A 22,411-nucleotide genomic window follows, 5' to 3' on the forward strand; every position below is an offset into this window, starting at 1 on the left:
GTAATTGGCTCTCTTTTGAACCAGGTCCGTTCTTCAAAAAAAGCGTAGACATAATCTGGGTTGTGATAAGTTACCTTGGGCCATAGCTCTACCTGAACGCAAAACTCTGATGTTTGGTTAAATATCGCAGCAGATACACAGGGGGTTAGTCCTGTATTACATGCCCAGTAGGTGCCCTGGGGGGCGGCTAGGTAATAGTTTCCAGCTGAGACACCTTGGATACTGTTACAAAGAGCTTTGTGGGTAGAGGGTACCGTCCCTATACAAAGCCCATGCCCTGATACTTCAGACAAAGTTAACTTATGACTAGGAATAGAAGTGCAGCTTTAGGAGTAGTGGTGGAGTTAATATAGTTTCCTGAGACTGCTACTCCTTCATAATAAGGGGGGCTGGATACCAGGCATAGCCAACATTCGTGTGTCTTTTCAGGTCTGAAAAGTTGAGGGTGAAGTACACCCCTGTACTAGATTGATGAGTCTGTCTCCTGTGCTGGGAAGTGGTTGTGGAGGAGAGTTGTTGGAAGGGGTGGGGGTGATTGGTGGTGAAGTGGGCCCACTGACTGGGAGGGTATAAGGGAGTCTGGTGGTCTGCTCCCGTGGTGCTGTCACTGGGGGAGGGACCCTGGGGGATGGCATTCTTTGTTCTGGCAACACAGAATTTGGGCCTATGGGCCGGGTTTCAGGGTTGTTAACTTGTCTGGTGAGGGAGAATAAAGTTACAGGATCTTTTCCCTTACGGTGAAGCCGGAGTCCCCATGACCTTGGTCCGTTCCAGGTAGCCTTTCGTCCTGCATCAGTAAACTCTATAATTATTGGGTTACACTTTCCTCCGGGGGTGGCACCTCGAACCCCCGTAGTGGTTAAAGAATCAAAACAAGGGCCACAATCCTTGGGGATCTGTTTTCCCTTGACATTTGGATCTTTGCATGCCCAAGAGCCGGTGCCCGAGAAACCACACAAAGTTCCCCTCTTTGGTGTGATATAGTCCCAGGAGGAGGAAGGTTTCCAATAGGCATCTCCTGTGGTTTCACACCCCCAACTAGCACAGTATCCGTCCCCTGGACCCCCGCATTCGGGCTTTGCTTTGTGACCAGGGCATACGTAAATCCCCAGCCCTCGGGTTTTTACTCTCTCTCCATGGTGTTTACACCCATAGCCTGGAAAGGGTTCCTGAGGTGAGGGGTCCCAGTCTGTGTCTACCAAATCACAAAGGTCTAGATGCAGGGTGGGAAAAGCTTCTCCCAGGGCCCCCCGGACAGTGGTGGAGTTAGCTACCTGGCCGGTCATCAGGTTGGAGACTGTCCAAGTGACATCAAAGACTCGATGGGGGCTATCTTTGGGGTCTATAGCAACTGTCTGACTTAAACACAGGACAAGTATCAGTCCCGGGAGAGTTTGAGTTTTAGGGGATTGGAAGTCCGGTGTACTCACCATGGCTGATTAGAAGAAGTGTCTTTTTCACCAGAAGTCGCCTTTTTTACATGGGAAGCATGGATCCAAGTGGCGATTCCATCGACCTTGAGGGCTGTGGGTGTGGTGAGCAGTACAGTGTAGGGTCCCTTCCAGCGGGGTTCGAGGTTCTTGGTCTGATGCCGTCCTACCCACACGGAGTCTCCAATCTCGAAAAGGTAGGGGGCTCCTACTTCATGCTGGGTTTGGTAGGCAGCAGCCAGGGGCTTCCAGATCTCTTTCTGCACAATCTGGAGGGCCTGTAAATGAGCTTCCAGAGAAGGGGGGTTAGCACCCGAGGGCAGTTTATATCCCAGCATATTGGTCAAGGGCGTAGGTGCCCCAAAGACAATCTCAAATGGGGTCAGCCCGTGGGGCCCTGGGGTGTTTCGGGCTCTATATAGAGCCAAGGGTAGGAGGAGAACCCAATCCTTAGAGCCAGTTGCAAGCGATAATTTGGTTATGGTCTCCTTGATAGTTCTATTCATTCGTTCTACCTGTCCTGAACTCTGGGGTCTATAAGCACAATGAAGTTTCCAATTAATCCCCAGTATCCTAGCCACCGCCTGACTTACCTGGGAGATGAAAGCAGGCCCGTTATCAGAACCCAATACCTGTGGTACCCCAAACCGGGGCAGGATTTCTTCTAGCAGTTTCTAGGCCACCGTCCTGGCAGTTTCAGTTTTTGTTGGGAAGGCCTCTACCCATCCTGAAAAGGTGTCTACAAAAACTAACAGATACCTGTATCCATATGTTCCAGGTTTAACTTCTGTAAAGTCCAGTTCCCAGTGAGCACCAGGTCGGTGTCCCTGGGGCCTTATTCCAGGTCCTATTTTTGCTTTTCCAGGGTTGACTTGAGCACATGCCTGACATTCTTCAGCCACTCGTTGGAGGGCTCTTCCCTTGTTTAAGAGGTAGGGACCCCCTTCTTCTCAGTCTAACAGTTCTCGCATCTTTTTAGGACTTAGATGGGTCAGTTTGTGTAAATGAGAGATGAGTTCAAAAGTCAAGCTTTCAGGCATTACAGGCTTCCCCTCATAGACCCAGTGTTGTAGTGACGGGTCATAGGAGGCCCCCATTTTCTCTAGCATGTGGACATCTTCTTGGCGATATTTCCATGGGATAGGTCTGGGATCGTCAGGGTTCGCTCTTCCTTGGAGGGCCAGGGCGACTGTTTCCATGGCTGCCTCCCGAGCTGTGGCATCTGCCAGGCAATTTCCCTTTGCTATGGGATCATTGCCTTTTTGATGGCCGGGGCAGTGCATAATACTCAGTCTTTTTGGCATATAGAGGGCCTCTAGGAGATCTAAGATCTCAGTCTTATTTTTAATCTCTCTGCCTTCTGACGTGAGTAGCCCCCTCTTCCGGTATATTTCTCCGTGTATGTGGGCCGTGGCAAAGGCATAACGGCTGTCGGTGTAGACATTGAGTCTCTTACCTTTTGCCATCCGGAGTGCCTGGGTCAGGGCTATTAGTTCGGCGCGTTGTGCAGAAGTCCCTGCTGGGAGGGCACTTGACCATACTACCTGGTCTGAGGTGGTGATGGCTGCTCCACCCTTCCGTTCTCCGTTGACAAGGTAACTGCTGCCATTCGTGAAGTCAGCACTCGTCATTGGTTGGTCCGTGAGGTCTGGTCTGGTTCCATGCACTTCTGCTAGAATCTGTTGGCAGTCATGGGGCTCTGCTCCTCCAGGGAGGGGGAGTAGAGTTGCCGGGTTTAGGGCTACAACCAGCCCGAACTGCACCCTGTCTGCATTAAGCAGGAGGGCCTGATAATGAGTCATCCTGGCATTAGATAGCCACCGGTCGGGCGGCTGTTTGACCAGAGCCTCCACTGCCTGTGGGGCCAAGATTGTCAGAGGCTGTCCCAAAGTTAGTTTGCTGGCATCTTTGATGAGCACTGCTATGGCAGCAACCATCCGGAGGCAAGGAGGCCACCCAGAAGCTACAGGGTCTAGTTTCTTGGACAGGTAGGCGACTGGGCGTCGCCAGGGTCCCAATTTTTGAGTAAGGACTCCTTTTGCAAAGCCCTGGGTTTCATCCACGAATAGTTCAAAAGGCTTGGTCAGGTCTGGGAGCCCTAACGCTGGGGAGGTTAATAAGGCCCTTTTGATGTTATCGAAGGCCACTTGATGTTCAAGCTCCCCACTGGAAGAGCACTCCTTGTTTGGTCAGTGGATACAAAGGGGCTGCCATTTCAGCAAACCTGGGGATCCAGAGGCGACAAAACCCCGCCGTCCCCAGAAACTCTCTTAATTGTCGAGGGCTCTTGGGGGCGGGGATGCTGGCCACAGTCTGCTTACGAGCCTGTGTTAGCCATCTCTGTCCATTTTTTAATAGGTACCCAAGGTAGGTGACTTGGGTTTGACATATCTGAGCCTTTTTGGCTGAGGCCCGATAGCCTAATTGTCCTAAAGTTTGCAGTAGAGACTCAGTTCCCTGAGTACACTCTTCCTGGGAGGGTGCGGCTAACAAAAGATCATCGACATACTGAAGAAGGATGAGGGATGGGTGCTGTACCCAGAAGTCAGCCAAGTCCCGATGTAGGGCCTCATCAAAAAGAGTGGGGCTATTTTTGAACCCTTGGGGAAGTCTAGTCCAAGTTAGCTGTCCTGAGATCCCCAGCTCAGGATCTTTCCACTCAAAGGCAAATATTGGCTGACTTTGGGGACTCAATCGGAGGCAGAAAAAGGCATCTTTCAGGTCTAACACTGTGTACCATCGATGTGAGGGTGGCAGTCTGCTAAGCAAATTGTAGGGGTTGGGGACTGTTGGGTGGATATCTTTGACCCTCTTGTTGACCTCCCTCAAGTCTTGTACTGGTCGGTAATCTCCAGTCCCGGGCTTCTTTACTGGTAGAAGGGGTGTGTTCCAGGGAGACCGGCAGGGCACTAGGATACCCTGATCTAACAGTCTCTTTATGTGAGGTCTAATTCCAAAGTGAGTCTCATGAGACATGGGGTACTGTTTGATTGAGACAGGAGTGGCTGACGTCTTAAGACCAATTACTAACGGGGGCTGCAATACAGCAAGTCCCATTTCCCCCGTCTCAGCCCAAGCTTGGGGGTACTTGCTTACCCAGTCCTGAAGATCAGGATTTGAGTTCTCCTTGGTGGCTTCAGGTTCATGGAGGCGATATTCATCCTCGAGATTTAAGGTGAGGACATGAAGAGGCCTCCCCTTGGGTCCAGTGATTGTCGCCCCTTCCCCTTTAAAGTGAATCTGGGCCTGTAATTTGGTGAGGAGGTCTCTCCCCAGCAGGGGATATGGGCAGTCAGGAACATGTAAGAAGGAATGTGTTACCTGCCCGGTGTCCAGCTCCACCTGGCAATCAGTAGTCCATCGGTAGCTCTTACTGCCGGTAGCCCCCTGGACCCAGGCTGTTCGAGGACTTAATGGGCCTGGGGTCTTGGTAAGAACTGAATGCTGGGCTCCGGTGTCTACCAGAAAGGTGACAGGTTGCTCCCCGACTTGGAGAGTTATCCTGGGCTCGGGGGGGGGGGGGCTCCTGGCCCTGACCTCCCTAGTCTTCATCTAGCGCCAGGAGGGAAGTCTGGGGTCGCTGCTTCCGGGGTTCCCGGGGCTTCTTGTTAGGGCATTCTCTGGCCCAATGTCCCTTCTCCTTGCAGTAGGCACATTGGTCTTTGTCTAGTTTGGGTCGGCTCCTCTCATCTCCCCTATCTCCCTTTCTCTCTGTCTTCTGCATGGCAGTGACTAACAACTTACTCAGGTCCCTATTTCTCTTCTTGTCTCTCTCATCCCTTTCTCTATGTGCTCTATCTTCTCTTTTTTTCTGGCGTCTCCCTCTTGTTAAAGATTCTCTCTGCCTCTTTAAGCAAATCCTGCACTGAGAATCCCTGCAGATTGTCCAGTCTCTGCAACTTTACTCTAATGTCTGGGGCCGATTGCCAAATGAATGACATTGACACGCCAGTCTGCTGCCCTGGATCCTCTGGGTCATAGGGAGTATATATCTCCTGTAGGCCTCTTTAAGCCTTTCTAGAAACACTGACGGTGGCTCATCTGATCCCTGCAGTACTTGCTTAACCTGGGCCAAATTAGTGGGGCGCTTACCTGCCCCTCGGAGACCAGCCATAAGCAACTGGCGATAAAGACGTAGGCTTCCCCTGCCTGCAGGCGTGCGGTAGTCCTGGTCTGGTCGGATCAAGGGAAAAGCTGCATCGACCTCACTAGGTAGTTGAGTGGGACCGCCATCATCTCCTGGAACATTTTTGCGGGCCTCTGAGAAGACCATTTGTCTCTCATCAGAAGTCAGGAGTGCCTGCAGTAACTGTTGGCAATCGTCCCAGGTGGGCTGGTGGGTGACTAGAACAGACTCAATTAAGTTAGTAAGGGCTGCAGGATCGCTGGAGAAAGCAGGGTTATGCTGCTTCCAGTTGTAGAGGTCCGAGGCAGAAAAGGGCCAGTACTGGATCTGGCCAGTTGGATTTTCCCTCAAGGGCAACAGGTGGGAGGGGGGTTCTGCAGGGGGCTCACATTTTCCCCTGAGTCTCCCAGCCACCGGGGAGGGGGCCGGAGGCTCTCTAGGCTGGTCCCCTTGCCCAGCGGTCCCTGCTCCTTGTGGGACCTGGGATCCGTAGGGAGGGGGTTTTTCAGAAAGGAGTTCAATAAGGGGGGTATTAGGGTCTGGGGGAATCACTTCTTTGGAGGGGGTGAGAAGTTTAGGGAGTTTAGTGAGGGCAGGGTAGAGAGAAGAGGAAGAGGGGGGTGGGGAAGAGGGGGAGGTCAGGGCAGGGGCGGTAGCCAAAGCTGTTGTTACTGACCAGGGCCCCGTGTGGTATACAAAGGGAGCCACCCAGGGAGGGGGTTCCAGGACTAGGTTTTCCCAGATAGCAACATATGGCACCTGGTCAGGATAGCCATGCGGACCCTTGTCAAAGACTCGCTCCTTGACCTGGGAAATAATATCCAAGTTAAAAGTACTCTCCTTAGGCCACCCAACACCCATTAAATTCCATTCTCCCACACACAGTGCTTGCCACTTTCTCTTTTTCACATCCACCGACATGTTGTGTGTGCAGTCACGCACTTCAGACCAGTGATCTAGTGTAAGACTCAAAGGTGTGGTTATTGTCTGACCCATAGTTTCTTCGAAGAACACCAACAGAGAGACAATACAAACACAAACAGTAACAACGAAATCAAGACAAAACTGCGCTTCGCGGCTTCGGCGGAAAACCGAAAGCAGAAACTCAGACGGGGACTTAGAGGGTCCGGATCCCTCGTCCCCTACCAGGACCACATATCCTTCCGATACAGGCTGAGCACCAAAAAATCGGGCTCCAGACACCCTTGGAATGTCTTCCAGGGCTGCGGGGGAGAAGTCCGAGCTCATCAGCTCCTTCCCTGGCCCAACAGATACAGGGCAACTCAGATCTGAGAAGTACACCGATTTCGAGTGTCCCGCGCAAGTCGTCTCGCCCGCAAGAACGACGCGGCACACACAGGATCCTTCTGTAGCAAGCTTTAATAACTCTTGAGAGGGAGAGCCAAAGCTATACAAAGCGGAGACCCTGAGTGCACCAAACCCTCCCCTTATATAGGGGTTTTGTCTCGCCTCGGACGTGGCGCCTCCTGATGGGCTAGGGCCAAATCATGCGATGTGATGTCAGAAGCGAGCACCCGGGTCTAGGGGCGTGGCTAGGCTTTAGGCGGGCATGCTCTGGTTATTTACCGTTGTTCCTTAACGGAAACCAGCGCCATCTTGCAATGGCATGTAGGGCGGCGCCCCACATCTCCCCCTTTATTATTTATTACAAGGCCAGCCGGACACCCAAAAAACGGAGGGTGGAGATAGAGGCCATTCTCCTCGAATGATCATGGCGCACAATTAGTTGCGTGCGGTCAGGACTATGTACAAGCACCCCGTCAGGGTTGTTGACGTTACCCTAACAGGGCCCTGACCGGTCTCTCTGCCGTTTTGTGAGGGAGGGACACTGGGGCAGGCAACCCTCTGCAAGAAGGCTTGTCTCCCAGAGAAGGCGGGGGCGACTTCTCTGTGCGATGCCCTTTGCTCTACAACCCTCTTGGGCTGCTCAAGCCTGACACTCATCCTCGTGCAGTGTGTCTAAGGACACAGAGGGTGCAAGAGCTATCAGGCCGGCGACCGGCTGCCTACTGTTTCAGAGCCGCGAGCCAAACGCCTGCCGAAGCTCCCTGTTCTAGGGCGACAAGCGCCTGAGTCATCATCATCTTATCTCTTTTTGTTTGATTGTAAAATTTGCAAAGCAACCAAAAAATAAACACAAGTCCAAGGCTAAACAAAACCCCGAACAAACCCGCCCCCACCCATTCCTTAAAGTAGGACAGCGCAGATGAAATCCAGGGGACGAATCCTTCGGTCAGCGATAAATCAAGGCGTGTGGAGTTAATCTGCAGGATGGCCGTGCGAAGTTCTCTCAGGGTCTGGTCAAACTCCACCGACCAGTTCTGCAAAATGTGCTGAGACAAAGCCTTAGAAAGATTAGCAGCTTTAGTAAATTTTTCATATTGGACCGAGGTCACACACAGTCAGGGCAGGCGGTTTTCACACCCCAGTTGAGCAATCTGCCACAGTACATCTATCTGTTCTTGCACCAGATCTATACGCTGGTTGACTATCAGTAGTCCTCCTTGGATTTGGGTATAAGCCAAATGCCCAGCCTCCATGGCTGTAGTTACAGTGGAGGAAAGTTCATTAATGGTGGCTGCGGCTTGTACTGTGCCGGACAACGCCAGGGCAGAAGCAGTTACAGAGGCAGCCACGGCTGTGGCAGCAATGATGCCCACAATCAGGGCTGAAATTCCAAAGTCTCTTTTTTCTCTGAAGAGGGTCAAAGAGCTCTGGGCTTCTACAGGGACGGGGACAAACCTTGGCAGACGAGCCACCAAGGCAAAGGAAAACTCAGAAACATTCCAACAGAGAGCATAATAACAGGAGTGAATTCTACAATCAAGCTCAGAAAAGCTTTCATTAAATGATGTATTACTCAAAATCCATAAAAAGGGGGGCCAAACACACACAGGAGTGGGGGAAAAGGTCTTTTCTGTGTGGGTAGAAGATCTGGCCCCAATGCTGGCTTTATTATCTCTGCTATTGGGGAACATCAGACTCCCTTTTCCCACCCGACCTCCCAAAATCATAGCCATCGGGGTTAAGTCTGAACAGCTACCGTTAGAACCACAAAGGATCCAGAGATCAAATGGGCTACCAGAGGCTCCTGTGTTTTCTTTACCATTAAGGCTAACCACATTTCCTGTGTTATCTGACAAGAGCGGGGACAGGGAAAAATATGGGCCGACCTCGCCCACCATGCGCGACTGGCACCCCGACCAGGGTAAGATATGGCGCATGTCTTTTTTTGCTCGGCAAAACGGGGCTAACTTTGGCTGCTTTAAGTTTTCTGAATAGCTTGAGTGGGGCCAGGTTCCAGTAAGCTCTGTATAGAAGATCTGGCCCCAATGGGTCTTATTATCCCAACCATTAACAATATTAGACACAGACTGAACATGCAGCCCCAGGCACCCAGGGGTTGTTGAATTAAGGACAAAACATAAGCTCCCAGGGAGATAATGAGTTCTATTGTCTATGACCCTTTCTATCTGTGAATCCCAGGGAAAAAAGGGCAAACCTAGTCCTCTATCCGTAGTAAAGAACCGAGGGAAAATTTGGGCATTATACATCACCGGCATGGGAAAAGGGAAAGTTGACATTATCCCCCATCGATACTCATGAGCAGACATTCCCGCCAGCGTTGTCATCAGCAGAAGCCGGAGGACAGTCATCTTCCTGGGTGATTGTGCGTGTTAATCGCTCTGGGACCCAGAGTGGATTTTCTTCAGTCTGTGGGAAAACACAAACAGCTCCCCTGGATCTTATAAGGATAGGATCCAGGCCTCTCCATTTGTTAGATAGGACATCTTTCCATTTTACCATTTCTTTTGGCCTTTTTGGCTCGGAGCAGTGCCTGTCAGCAGCACTCCGGCCCTCATCATCCAAATTTAGAAAATTCAATGTAAAGAGAGCCATAGAGAGCGCCACTCTCGGGCCATGGGGTAAATCATCCATAATACGGCCCCAGCAGGGACATTTGTTTATTAATGGCCCTCAGATCATGGAGGAGACGCCATTTTCCAGATCTTTTTCTGATGACGAATATGGGGGTATTCCACGGGGAAGTAGAGGGCTCGATGTTTCCCTGAGCAAGTTGGTTTTCTACAATGTCTATTGCTGCCGTTAATTTTTCAGAGGTAAGAGGCCACTGGGGAACCCACACCGGATCCTCTGTATTCCACGGAATGGGTCGTGTTGCCCCAGTGGCACCTAGGAAAAACCCAGACCTGTTTTATCAGTGTGTGTCCGTGGAGAAACGGGGCGTGGGTCTCCTTGTTCATATTTTCCTAAACCAGATCCCTCTTGATATCCATGTTTTTCCATCATGTCTCTCACATGGGGCGAACACTCATTTGTGAGAGTTAGCCCTAAGTCAGTCATAACATCTCGACCCCAGAGGTTAACTGGCAATGGCAACACATATGGGGTAAATGTCCCCGTTTCTCCTTCAGCCGTTTTCCAGACCAGGGCTTCAGTGCTCATGTCTGGACTGGATTGATACCCTAGCCCTTGAAGGGAATGAGATGACTTAGTGAGGGGCCATCTTTTTGGCCACCAATGGGAAGAAATGATGCTCTTGTCTGCCCCTGTATCTAAAATGCCCTCGAAGCTTTTGCCACAAATGGTTAATGTCAGGCGTGGGCGAGTTCCTAAGGTTAATGTTAAGTAGGCTGAGTCTGTCCCAGAGGACCCCATCTGGTTTTTACTCTTTTGTATAGGTTCTCCGGGGGCGGGGAGCAGTAAAACTTGGGCTATACGGTCCCCCTTTTGTACAGAAAACACCCCCTGGGGGCTTGCACACAAAATTTGGATCTCAGGGACATGTTGATTATCAATAATTCCTGGGTAAACAATCAGTCCGCGGGCAGTAAGTGCACCACGGCCAATAATCAGGCCCACCGTATCTTTGGGCAAAGAGGGGTGTAGTGGTTGTGCAGGGACTGGGCACACCCCCATCTGAGGCATTAATAAGATTGAGGAGGCGGCACGCAAGTCCATTCTTGAGTGTCCGGCTGCGGGCTCCCCTTGGATAGAAATTGGGCCTTGACAAACGGAGTTCCGTATTTTTGCGGGCCCCGGAACCGGGGGCCCACTGGCCCGTTTTTTGGCTCCTCATTGGCTGAGTTTTGAAGGGGTAGTAAGAGGTTGCCCCTCAAATCTCTGACCGATCTACATTGATTGGCCGTATGATAACCCTTTTGACATCTGGAGCACAATGTAGGAGCCTTACGTTCTTTCTTTGGCTCTTGACAGTCTCTTGCCAGATGTCCAGGCCTTTTGCAATTAAAGCAAGTGCGTTCTCGCCCAGTAGGGGGAGGCCGCCTCTGCGCCTGTAGGATGGCGGCAGCAAGTCCTGTATTACTCAAAGGGCTGCCAATGTCTCTACAGATTCTAAGCCAATCTTGTAGGCCCTTATTTTTTCTAGGGGCTATGGCATTTTTGCATTCTTGGGAGGCTTGTTCATAAATTAACTGTTCTAGAAAAGGACCCACGGCATCAGGGTCTCCAAAAATTTTGCCCGCGGCATCCATCATTCGTGCCACATAGTCCGAAAAAGGTTCTTGGGGGCCTTGGAGAATTTTTGTGAGCTGGTTGCCTCCTTCCCCTTTCTTATTTAAGGCCTTCCACGCCCTGATGGCCGTACCAGACACCTGGGCGTAGGCTCCCCATGGATAATTTGCCTGATCTGCCGAAAAGCGGCCCTGCCCGGTAAGAAGGTCAAAGCTCCAATCCCTTTGTTCAGCTGTAAGCGCGGAAGCATTAGCCCGCGCCTGACTTTGCGCTGCCTCATGCCACAATGCCTTCCATTCCATATACTGACCCATACTAGGGAGGGCAGCCTTAGCGATGGTTTGCCAATCAGCGGGTGTTAAGGCATTTAATGCCAGTCGCTCCAACTGCATGATTGTGAAATTGGCATTGGGACCACATTCCCTTACTGATTTTGCAAGCTCTTTTAATTGGTTAAATTCAACAGGGGCATAAACTCTGGCATCGTCAGGACTCTCAAAAACCGGGAAAGCAAGGCTGAGCTGATGGCGGACTTTGTCTGTAAGGCGCGAAACAGCCTTGGGGCGGGTCTCGTAGGGCGGCGGAGCCGGCGGGGCCGTAGGGGCCACCGAAGCTGGCCGGGGGGAAGCCTTTACTTGAGCTCGTGGTTCAGGCCCTGAACGCGGCGCCCGGTTGGTCGCAAGGTTCCTGTGCCACCGCTCATCAGGGTGATATCTTTCTCCTTCATATCGTGCAGCTTCTTCTTCTAGATCTGCTTCCTCTTCTGCATCTAACCTTTCATCCTCCTCTTCAGAGGAATCTCTAGGGGTGCTGACGCGAAGCGCCGCAAGTTCTTGTGTTGGAAAAATGAGGCCTGTCTTAAAACGAGGCCGGGCAACAGGTTCCCACCATGAGTCGGACCCTCTATCAGGTGAGACGGGCCTGGGGCCCAGTCTTCTCTCCCGCCCTATCTTCGGGTCTGCGGGAGGGCCTTTTTCACTTATATGTCTAGGGATTTATGTTTTGGCGCGCGCACCCATCCTCTCACTACGTTCAGATTCTGACATGCCATCTTGCACAGTTTCTAGGACCATCTGTCCCTCTCTTTTAACCTCCTCGCAGGCCTCATCCTCCAGGCAGTTTTTTACCATTTTCCAAATAGCTTTTGTACCCATGCGTAGCAAAAGAACAAGAACAAGTCCAACTATCGCCTCTGGGAGACCTACTAACGAACCGGAGAGACCCAATAAATGAGAGAGAGGAGAAAAATCTGACATACCTTTCTGAAGCGTAGTCTGCGCTACAATTCTGAATCCACCCCGCCACGGGGGTCTCCGGAGGTGCGGACGATGGTCTGGTCAAAATTTTCCCGGGTTTCGGCACCAGATGTCCCGCGCAAGTCGTCTCGCCCGCAAGAACGACGCGGCACACACAGGATCCTTCTGTAGCAAGCTTTAATAACTCTTGAGAGGGAGAGCCAAAGCTATACAAAGCGGAGACCCTGAGTGCACCAAACCCTCCCCTTATATAGGGGTTTTGTCTCGCCTCGGACGTGGCGCCTCCTGATGGGCTAGGGCCAAATCATGCGATGTGATGTCAGAAGCGAGCACCCGGGTCTAGGGGCGTGGCTAGGCTTTAGGCTGGCATGCTCTGGTTATTTACCGTTGTTCCTTAACGGAAACCAGCGCCATCTTGCAATGGCATGTAGGGCGGCGCCCCACATTCGAGAAACACTGAACACTGAACACACAGACAATAGACAGGAGTGCTCCACAATAGACAGAAGTGCCGGCCGGCTTACCTCCTGGTGGTGAGTCGGAGATCTATAGGTCAGGGGCCTATCTCGGTGGGACCTCCAAATGAAAGACCCTCGTTACGAGGACCTTTAGCTGAGGAGACCCCAGGACCCAAAAATCAGCCGAGACCACTGGATGCAAGTCACAAGAGGGTTTTATTGGTCACTGATGTCCGTGGGCGACAGCCTTTTCAGAAGACTGGCACGCCGGACCAAGGGACAGTTTCTTTTTTATAGGGTTTGGGGGGCAGAAGAAAAGTACAGAAGCAGAAGCATAGTAACAGGGTTTTAATTGGCTAGTTTAAATGAGGCCAGGGAGTGAGCCCGAAAATATGGCTCCAAGGACACAGCTCCTGATACCAGCCGGGGTTAAGGCTTCCGAGAATAATTGCTTTGGGCTTATCTAAGTGTGGGAACTATGGCAGAAATATGGCTTTAAGGAGGCAACTCCTGGTACTAGTTGGGCTGCAGCTTCCGAGGATAATTGCTTTGGGCTCATCTAAGTGTGGGGACGGTGGCAGAAATATGGCTCCAAGGACACAACTCCTGGTTCCAGTCGGGGGCTGCAGCTTATCTGAAAGCTGGGCTTGTCTGAGTGTCTCCCTTTCTTTGTCTATTGCTAGCTGGCTGCCCACCGGTATCTTGCTTGGCCACCTGGGACCCTGACCTAGCCTGCCCCGTGTGTGCACAGCCTTACAGAAATGGCATTTACTGTTGCTAAGCGGGGGTCTTTCACCTGACCCTAACCCTAATTTCTAATCTCTAACCCCTAACACTGAACCCTAACTTCGAACCCTAACCATCACCTCAAACCTAAACCTTAACCCTAATCCCAACCCCAACCTCAACTGTAACCCTTTTCCTAATCCTAATTCTAAGCCTATCTCTTACCCCAACCCCAACCTAACGCTAACACTTTCCCTAACCCTAACCTTAATTCTATCCCTAAGCCCCGGCCCCCATTTAGAAGGTTTGTTTTCAATTTTGGTTACGGTAATGAAGCTATATGTTTATACACATCAGCTCTGGAAATTTGTACTTTTCTGAGACAACATAGAAATTAATTATCGAAGTAAATTCTCCTCTAAAAAGTGAACAAATACGTATTAGTTACCATACAAAGGAGTAAAGTTCCTCAATCATATTCACAAAGTGGTTCATACTAACCTAACAGGAAAAGAGTAATTTGGGGGAAATGGCAAATAGCTAGGCTATATAGTAAGCTCAGTGCACTCTCTCAATTCCTGCATGGAGAGCTTCTAGTGAACTTCCAAGTGTCCAGCACAGGTAGCACTAGAACTTCACAAAGCATATTCTAGAGGCATTTCCCTGGGCAAAGTCCTGTCCGACTTTGTTCTGTTATACCTGTAATTCTGTTATACCTGGCCAAGAAAATCAGTAAAATCCTAGAGTGTGTCACTTGTGCTGTTTTGTAAACAATTAACAACTTGGTACAGATGGTGTGGGCTTTCCAAACCAGCCACAGAAATTAAGTACTTCCAAACCAGGACAAGTGCCCCTCTCAGTCTATCCCAACTGCTATTTTAACAGCACACACAAGTGTGAACAGAACAGGTATTGAGACGGGGGGGGGGGGGGGGGGGGTTGTTCCCTGCATATAAAAGGGACAGATAAGTAATAAAGAAAAAGGAGTGAGGAAAACATTGCCTGGGGATACTGACACCGGATAGCTGAGAGCTGAGAGCAAGGCAGAGGGAGAAGCCTGTGCGCGAGGGATGGATTGAGGAGAGGAAAAGCTGAGGCGGTGAGACGCAGCCTGGGACTCCGAGGCAGGGCGGTGGGCTCACAGCAGGGTGAACAGGAGTTCAGGTGACAAAGCCGGGTGATCATGCTGCGGTGGAGTGGGAACCGAGGTCACGGTTACAATACTGGGCTGCCTGAGGAACAAGGGAGGCGCGGTGGACCGAGGCCTCCAGGCTCAGCGCCATTCCCAGACCCGCTGGCTCAGGGTCGCTCACCAACTGCGCAGTCTCAAGACACCAAACTTTGGCCTTTCTGGCGCCCTGGCCACTCCGTGTTGGAATGCGGGAGAAGGTGGCCATTCAGCAGGACGCAGCGCTCCCTTGCTGCTTCCAGCCTCCCTCCCGCCTCCAAGCTGGCTCCGCCCCGTTTCTCGCCCCCACCACGCCCCTCTAGCACGCCCTGCCCCCACGCTACAGGTGACCAGGCTCTGCACAGGGGCTGCTATCACTGAGAGCAAGAAGACCAAGGCCCCGCCCTTTTCCGGAGTTGGGGGTGGCATAGCCTTGGTGGCAAGGGAGGCCTCTGGTATCCCATCTGAGACTCCATTGTTACTGTCATAGTCTTTATTGTTAGAATACTCAAACGTGAAGACAGTAACTCGTCTCCCGAAGTTCAATACTTTCCTCCACCTTAGATATTTGAAAAGAGTTTGCAAACAATCAGTAATCTTTTCAAAACTAACTTTACAAACATAAGGGTTTTTCCCCCCAGAAAGGCAGGAGATAATTCAAATAAAATCTCTCTCATTGCCCTTCTTTCTCGCACTCCTTCATAAATTCAACTTTGGTATTCGATCCCAATCACTAGAAAGCTGCATGTTTCTCTGGACCCACAACTGAAAAGATTAATTTCATGTCCTGAAGTGCCACCGGTAAGAAAAAAAAAGAGAAAGAAAGAAACTGAAGATTTGGGGGAATGTTATTTTAAAAATTGTCTAAGTGCTTGCCCAAGATATGCCAACCACCCTTAAGACAGGCTCCAAACATAGAAGTAGGTAAACAACCTAACAGGAACTCAGAGGGGGTTGATTTGTCTTCTGGTAGATGGCCTGAGTGAGCGAGTGCTGGTGTGCGCATGCACACACACTTAATTTTTTTCTGATATTTCGTCTTTATCAGATTTTTCTCTGCACGTAAATGTGGTTCTCTGCATGTATATTTATTTCTGTTACTCTTACTTAAGCTTCCCTTTTTCTTTTGGTTGCATATTTTGTCCAATTCAATTTTGTTTGTCATTATTTTATCTTTGTTCTTTTTTTCCTAATGAAAGAAAACCCCAAATATAAAACATAGTAAAGATTTTAAAAATACAAAAAAAAAATTGTCTAAGTGTTAAAGATTCTCATATATCTTACCATAGCTAATTTAACTTTGATAGTGTATATAAGGCTTCATATCATAATATTCAATATAAACTTATATAATTACAGAAAGCACTGTAACTATTTTATTAATTTATGAAAGATAATTCAGTGATAGCCTAACCTGTAGGTAGAAGAATTTGACTTTGTACCTCTTTTGATGTGACAATGACTTACCTAGCTTGCTAGTTAGTCCCCAAGCCTGAAGCTTGAGATATGCCAGCATCTGGTAATCTTGGCATGCATGGTACAGTTAGGTGTTGCCTAAAGAACGCCAGTGCTTTCTGTCCTCTGCCCCCCTCTTCCCTTCTCTGCCTTCAGGGCTCTCCTCTTGTCTGCCTGCCTCTACCCAGACTCCAGGCCCTTCTTACACTAAACCTCCTTATACCTGATTTCTCGCATGTGGTAACTGTTCAAGAGCACATCTCGGCATGGGTCTGCAGTAATACTCCCTTGCTGTGTTTTAATTCAGCCTCCTGTACTAAATTGTTATCACGCTAATCAGTCCCTTATGATGTGTTCTTTTAATGAACTTCTTGGGGGGTGCATTTTGTACAGCAGATGTTATACTGTATGTGTTTTCTTGAGTGGCTAGTATGACTCAGTTTAAGAGCCATTTCAGGTCAGATGATGATGGGAATATTTTAGTAGATTGTTTAATTAATTAGTGGTAACAAGTAAGTATGTGACAGTTGGATTTATTGATGTTTAATGCAAAAAGAGTGTTAAGTGTTGTTATTTAGGAGGGCATAGATTCTTTCTCCATCCACCCCTCTTACCCAGTTGAAAGTTGAAAAGTATTTAAATGTGAGGCTTAACCTGTAGGGAGGATGTTCTCAGGACAGATTGCACTGATAAAGCAACCTGAAAATGATGCATTTGAAAAAGTTTACTTGGCATTATACCTTTGTCCTGCATTAACTGGACATTTGAGTTTTCAAATTTCCTTTTCTCTTGATAAAATGCCAATGAAGAATACATTATGCTATAAAATTGACTTTTTTTTCTCTCCATACAGAAGCTCCACCTACCGTGAGGCGGCGCTGTTGGAGGAAGCAAGCTGAAAATGTAGAAAATGCAAATTTTTCTTCAACGTACCTTGGCAAATTTAATTTTTGAGGCTTTGGTCATATATTCTCTGAGACGCAAAGAATGGTAAAAACAAAAACAAAATCACTGATTTTATAATCACTAGTTAAGAGACTCAATTCTCTGTAGCCCTTTACTCACATGGGAGGAAGTGAAGGTGAAAAAGATTGCAGTAATTACTATTTTAATTCTTACTATTTGGTCTGGAGTTTCTCATATCTTGGTTTCTCTCTGTTCAGTTTAGCGCACAACTTAGGTCCTTTCCAAGTCTTTTATTAGTAGGGAGGGGCTGACTGCAAAGTCAGCTTTGAACCCTCTGGGGCTTTTGTCTGGGCTATAGCCTGCAGCAAAGTGTAAGCAGTTGGGAGAGCTGGTTTGGCTGTCCTGTGTCCTGTTCAGAAGCGGGGATATCAGAAATTGGAAATCGAGCAGGGAAAGGTGGCTTGGGGCTGAGATGCTTAGACTGTTTCGTTATACCTGTGAGAAAGCTTTGGAAAAGTAGCTGCTGTTCTTTCAGTTGCTGAACTTTAGTTGTGAAGGGTCCTTCTCAGGCAGCCTTGACTTTGGGTCCTTGGTTTTTCTCTCAGGCTCAGGGAACCCCAACTATGTTGTGACACTGGTGCCACCTTTTGTCCCAGCTCAGGGTGGGGATGCTACCTCTGGTTGCTTAGGTTTGCTTGGGGAAGGAAGCCTCTCAGTTAGCTCTCTGTAGACCCCTTAGATTCATTACATGTTTAGCTTCCACCCTCCTGCAGCTTTAGAGTGAAGCCCTAGTTGTTTGTATTGGGTGGATAGGGGTGGATTTTCATCTCTGATTAGTTCAGTTCTGAGCCAGACGTAAGTTCGTCAATTTGTTGCTAAAATTTCCAACCCTGGTAGCCCATTTAAAAGACACACAATCTAATATTTTAATTATAAGTCATATGTCTAGATTGGACAAGTATAATGCAATACGAACTTATTTCCCAAGTCTTTATTGTCATTTTCCCAGTGTAGGGTAACACCAAGGTGCTGAGTTGGGAGAGGGTGGTTGGGAGAGGGAGCATCTTCATGGAGGCAATAGGAGGGGGAGGGGGGATGGAGTTAGGGAGAAGCGGATAACATCTGAAATGTAAATACAGAGAATATTCAATAAAAAAGGAATTACCCAATTAAAAACTTTTTAAAAGAAATAATTTTTTTAAAAAAAGAAAAAAAAGGTAGCATACAGTTCATAATATATTATACATTATGTTAAGATACCATTCTTTCTAAATGTGATTTCTAAAATTAACTAAATCTGTTTTTCATGAGAAGAATTAGTTTGGGTTTGAGTGTTCTTTTTTGCCTTGAGACGGTGTCAGTATTGAGTGCACCCAGACATCAGATCTCTGGAAGGCATGCTGGTACTGACTTCCTCTTTATCACACCGGATGTAAGAAATATAACAGATCTCAAAGGTCTGTATTCTTAAAAAAACTGACGTGTGTGTGTGTGTGTGTGTGTGTGTGTGTGTGTGTGTGTGTGTGTGAATTGATAACAATGTATTCTTTGGAAAGTATTTGTGAGTTTTCTCAGTCAAATCTATATTTCCTTTATTCAAATTGGCTGGACTCTGTTATCATAGGTGTAGGGAAATTAGAAAACTACTGTTTAGTGTAAGTTGAAATATACAGAGAAAAGCATCTTAAAACGAGGACTCTACTCTCTCACATTCAAGAGGGCTTCTGGATATTTTTCGTATCTTTTTATTGTTTGTTAAGGGGCATTTTCTCGTATCCTGTGTCTTCAGACTTTCTTTTCTCCTGTTCAAATCACTCTCTTCCCTCATGGACAGTGTTATTTAAATGAAATTTCAGGTTTAGGTGTGTACTACTTAGTAGTATTAGAAGCATTTATTTAAGATTTTTCTTTAGTTCTTTCTGGACAAGACAAGCTACATTAGCAGTTTCTTTTGGAAGTCAATTTTTCTCTTATGTGAAAAACCTAGAAAATTCTAGATTCCCAACCAGACTTTATTTTTGTCCTAGGTAGTTGTGACTCAGCTCTGAAAGGAATTTTTATGAATGTGAAAGAATTGATTTTAGCCTGGGGACAACTTACCCTCTAGTCTATTCTTTTGTTTAACAGGAAACTTTTGTGTGGTATATGGTTTTTTGTTTTTGTTTTTGGTCTGAACCTCCTGCCCTCTATGCCTGTGTAGTTTCACTTGCAAATCAATTTTACATTATGGTTGTCTTGTAAATTAATACATAAAAGAAAATGATACATTAATGTTCTGAACCAAAGTAAAATCTGAGGGTCTGAATTTCACATTTGGTTATATGCTAAAAAGCAGATTTTCATTACTATGCATGAATCTCCAATTTATTTCTATTGCTTTTAAATTTAAAAAATATCTGGAGGGTAAACCTATTTTTTATTAGATACTCTATGTATTTACATTTGAAATGTTATCCTCTTCCCCCACCCTGCTCCCATCCCCCCTCCCCCTTCACTTGTTTTCATGAAGGTGCACTTGCTCCCAATCACACTCTCCACCCCATTGCCTTGGCATTTCCCTTACATTGGAAAAATGTGCCCTCCCTGGACCAAAGGCCTCTTCTCACATTGATGCCAGACACTGCTATCTTCACCTACATATGCAACTGTAGCCATAGGTCTCTCAATGTGTGCTAAATGGTTGGTGTTTTAGTCCGTGGGAGTTTTTGAAGGTTTGGTTGATTGATAATGTTGTTCTTCCCATGAGGTTGCAACCCCTTTCAGCTCCTTCAGTCCTTTCTTTACTACCCTCATTGGGGTCCCCGTGTTCAGTCCAATAATTAGCTGCAAACATGCTCAACTGTATCTGTATGACTCTGAAAGAGCTCCTGAGGAGGCATCTTTATCTGGTTACTACCAGTAAGTACTTCTTGGCATCAGCAATAGTGCTTGGGTTTGGTGGCTGCATATGGGGTGGATCCCCGGGTGAGGCAGCCTCTGAATGACCTTTTCTCCAATTTCTGTTCCTCAATTTGACCTTGTATTTCCTCCCATGATTGTTTTGTTCTCCCTTCTAAGAAGAACTAAGGCATCCCCATTTTGGCCTTCTTTCTGAGCTTCATAATGTCTGTGAATTGTTTCTTGGGTATTCAGAGCTTTCTGGGGCCAGTATCCAATTATCAGTGAGTGCATATTATGTCTGTTCTTTTGTGCCTGGGTTACCTCACTCAGGATGATAGCCTCTAGTTCCATCCATTTGCCTAGAAATTTCATGAAGTCATTGTTTCTAATAGCTGAGTAGTACTCCATTGTGTAAATGTACCACACTTTCTATATCCATTCCTCTGTTGAAGGACATCTGGGTTCTTTCCAGCTTCTGGATATTATAAATAAGGCTGTTATCAACCTGGTGGACCATGTGTCCTTGTTAAATGTTGGAGCATCTTTGGAATATATGCCCAGGAGTGGAATAGCTGGGTCTTCAGGTAGTACTATGTTCTTGATTTCCAGAGTGGCTGTACCAGCTTACAACCCCACCAACAGTGGAGGAGTGTTCTTCTTCCTCCACATCCTTGCCAGCATCAGCTGTCATCTGAGTTTTGGATCTTAGCCATTCTGACTGGTGTGAGGTAGAATCTCAGAGTTGTTTTAATTTGCATTTCCCTGATGACTAGGGATGTTGAGCATTTCTTTAGGTGCTTCTCTGCCATTCCATATTTCTCAGTTGAGAATTCTTTGTTTAGCTCTGTACCCCATTTTTAATAGGATTATTTGATTCTCTAGAGTATAATTTCTTAAGTTATTTGTATATATTGGATACTAGCCCTCTATCAGATGTAGGATTGGTAAAGATCATTTCCCAATCTGTTGGCTGCCTTATTGTCTTCTTGACAGTTCCTTAGCCTTACTGAAACTTTGCAATTTCAGAAGGTCCCATTTGTGGATTCTTGATCTTAGAGCATAAGCCATTGGTGTTCAGTTCAAGAAATTTTCCCCTGTGCCTATGTGTTCTAAGCTTTTCCCCACTTTCTCTTCTAATAGCTTCGGTGTACCTGGTTTTATGTGGAGATCTTTGATCCACTTGTACTCGATACATACTCCGCTATGTTCATAGTAGCCTTATTTATAATAGCCAGGAGCTGGAAAGAACCCGGATGTCCTTCAACAGAGGAATGGATTCAGATAATGTGGTACCTGTATGCAGTGGAGTACTACTCGGCTGTTAAAAACAATGACTTCATGAAATTTTTGGGCAAATGGTTGGAACTAGAAGCTATTATCCCGAGTGAGATAACCCAATCACAAAAATTCACCCATGGTATGCACTCATTGATAAGTGGATATTAGCCCAAAATCTCAGATTACCCAAGAAACTCCACATACTCTCTTTATTGTGTAGTGCAGGGGAATAATATTGGAGCCACTCAGTAAAGCACCGAGAGCTACTGAACATCTCCATTTTAATTACTTAGTTCACTTGTTGAAGACTTTGTGAAATGGAGGATTTTTTCCAAGACTTTCTCAGTTGGGTGTATACAGATAGGTGTTGTGTATATTTTGCATGTAAAACCTCAGATCCACAGAGGCTGGAAGAAATAATGGCCCTACCACATGAAGCGTAAATTACAGATGAGAGCCATCTGTTGATCATGTTGATCATAATTCTGAAACCAAACTTAGGTCCTCTTTTTAAAGCAGTATATGCTCTTAGGACATGAATCATCGTCCTTCATCTATGGGTTGTTTGTTTGTCTGAAGAGCATGAAATGAGTTTAGTGTAAGCAAACCTCAAGCAGGTTCACAGGTCCAAGCAACAAGGCCTGAAAAGTTGACAGGTCAACAGGGAGATACTATATGCGAAGGAGAAAAAAAAATGAGAGACATAGAAGTTGTTTTTATTACTTAATCTGTATCACAAGCCAACTAGATGTTTATATGTGAACCACCTTAGCTGATAAGTTTACCCACTTGCCCTAGATTTTGTATCCTGACATGCTTGGCATCAATGTCTACTATTTGATTCTCTCCAGAGGGCATTTGTGGCAAAATCCTTTAAATTAGATACATTTTTTCCAGTGAAGCAGCAGTACTGGTATCTAAAGAAACAACACATGTTGTATTCACTCATTAAATCTCTTAGTGAAGAACAAAGGGTTTGTTTACAAGTTCATAAGAAAACATCTAGTCAAACTGTCCTGGCAGAAGTCATTCAAAACTGCAAAGTTGTCCCTGGCTCTGCTAAGTCCCTGTTTCCACAGTCCACCTGAATGTTCCCCATGTCAAGCTCAGTCACCAAGATCCCAGTCAGTATACATTCCTTTGTTTCCAACCATCTGAGCAGTGTCTGACGTCACAGTCTCTGAGCACTCTGGATAACAGATGTATCACAA

Source organism: Micromys minutus (genome assembly GCF_963924665.1).
Source record: "Micromys minutus genome assembly, chromosome: 1".
Classification (NCBI taxonomy): Eukaryota; Metazoa; Chordata; class Mammalia; order Rodentia; family Muridae; genus Micromys; species Micromys minutus.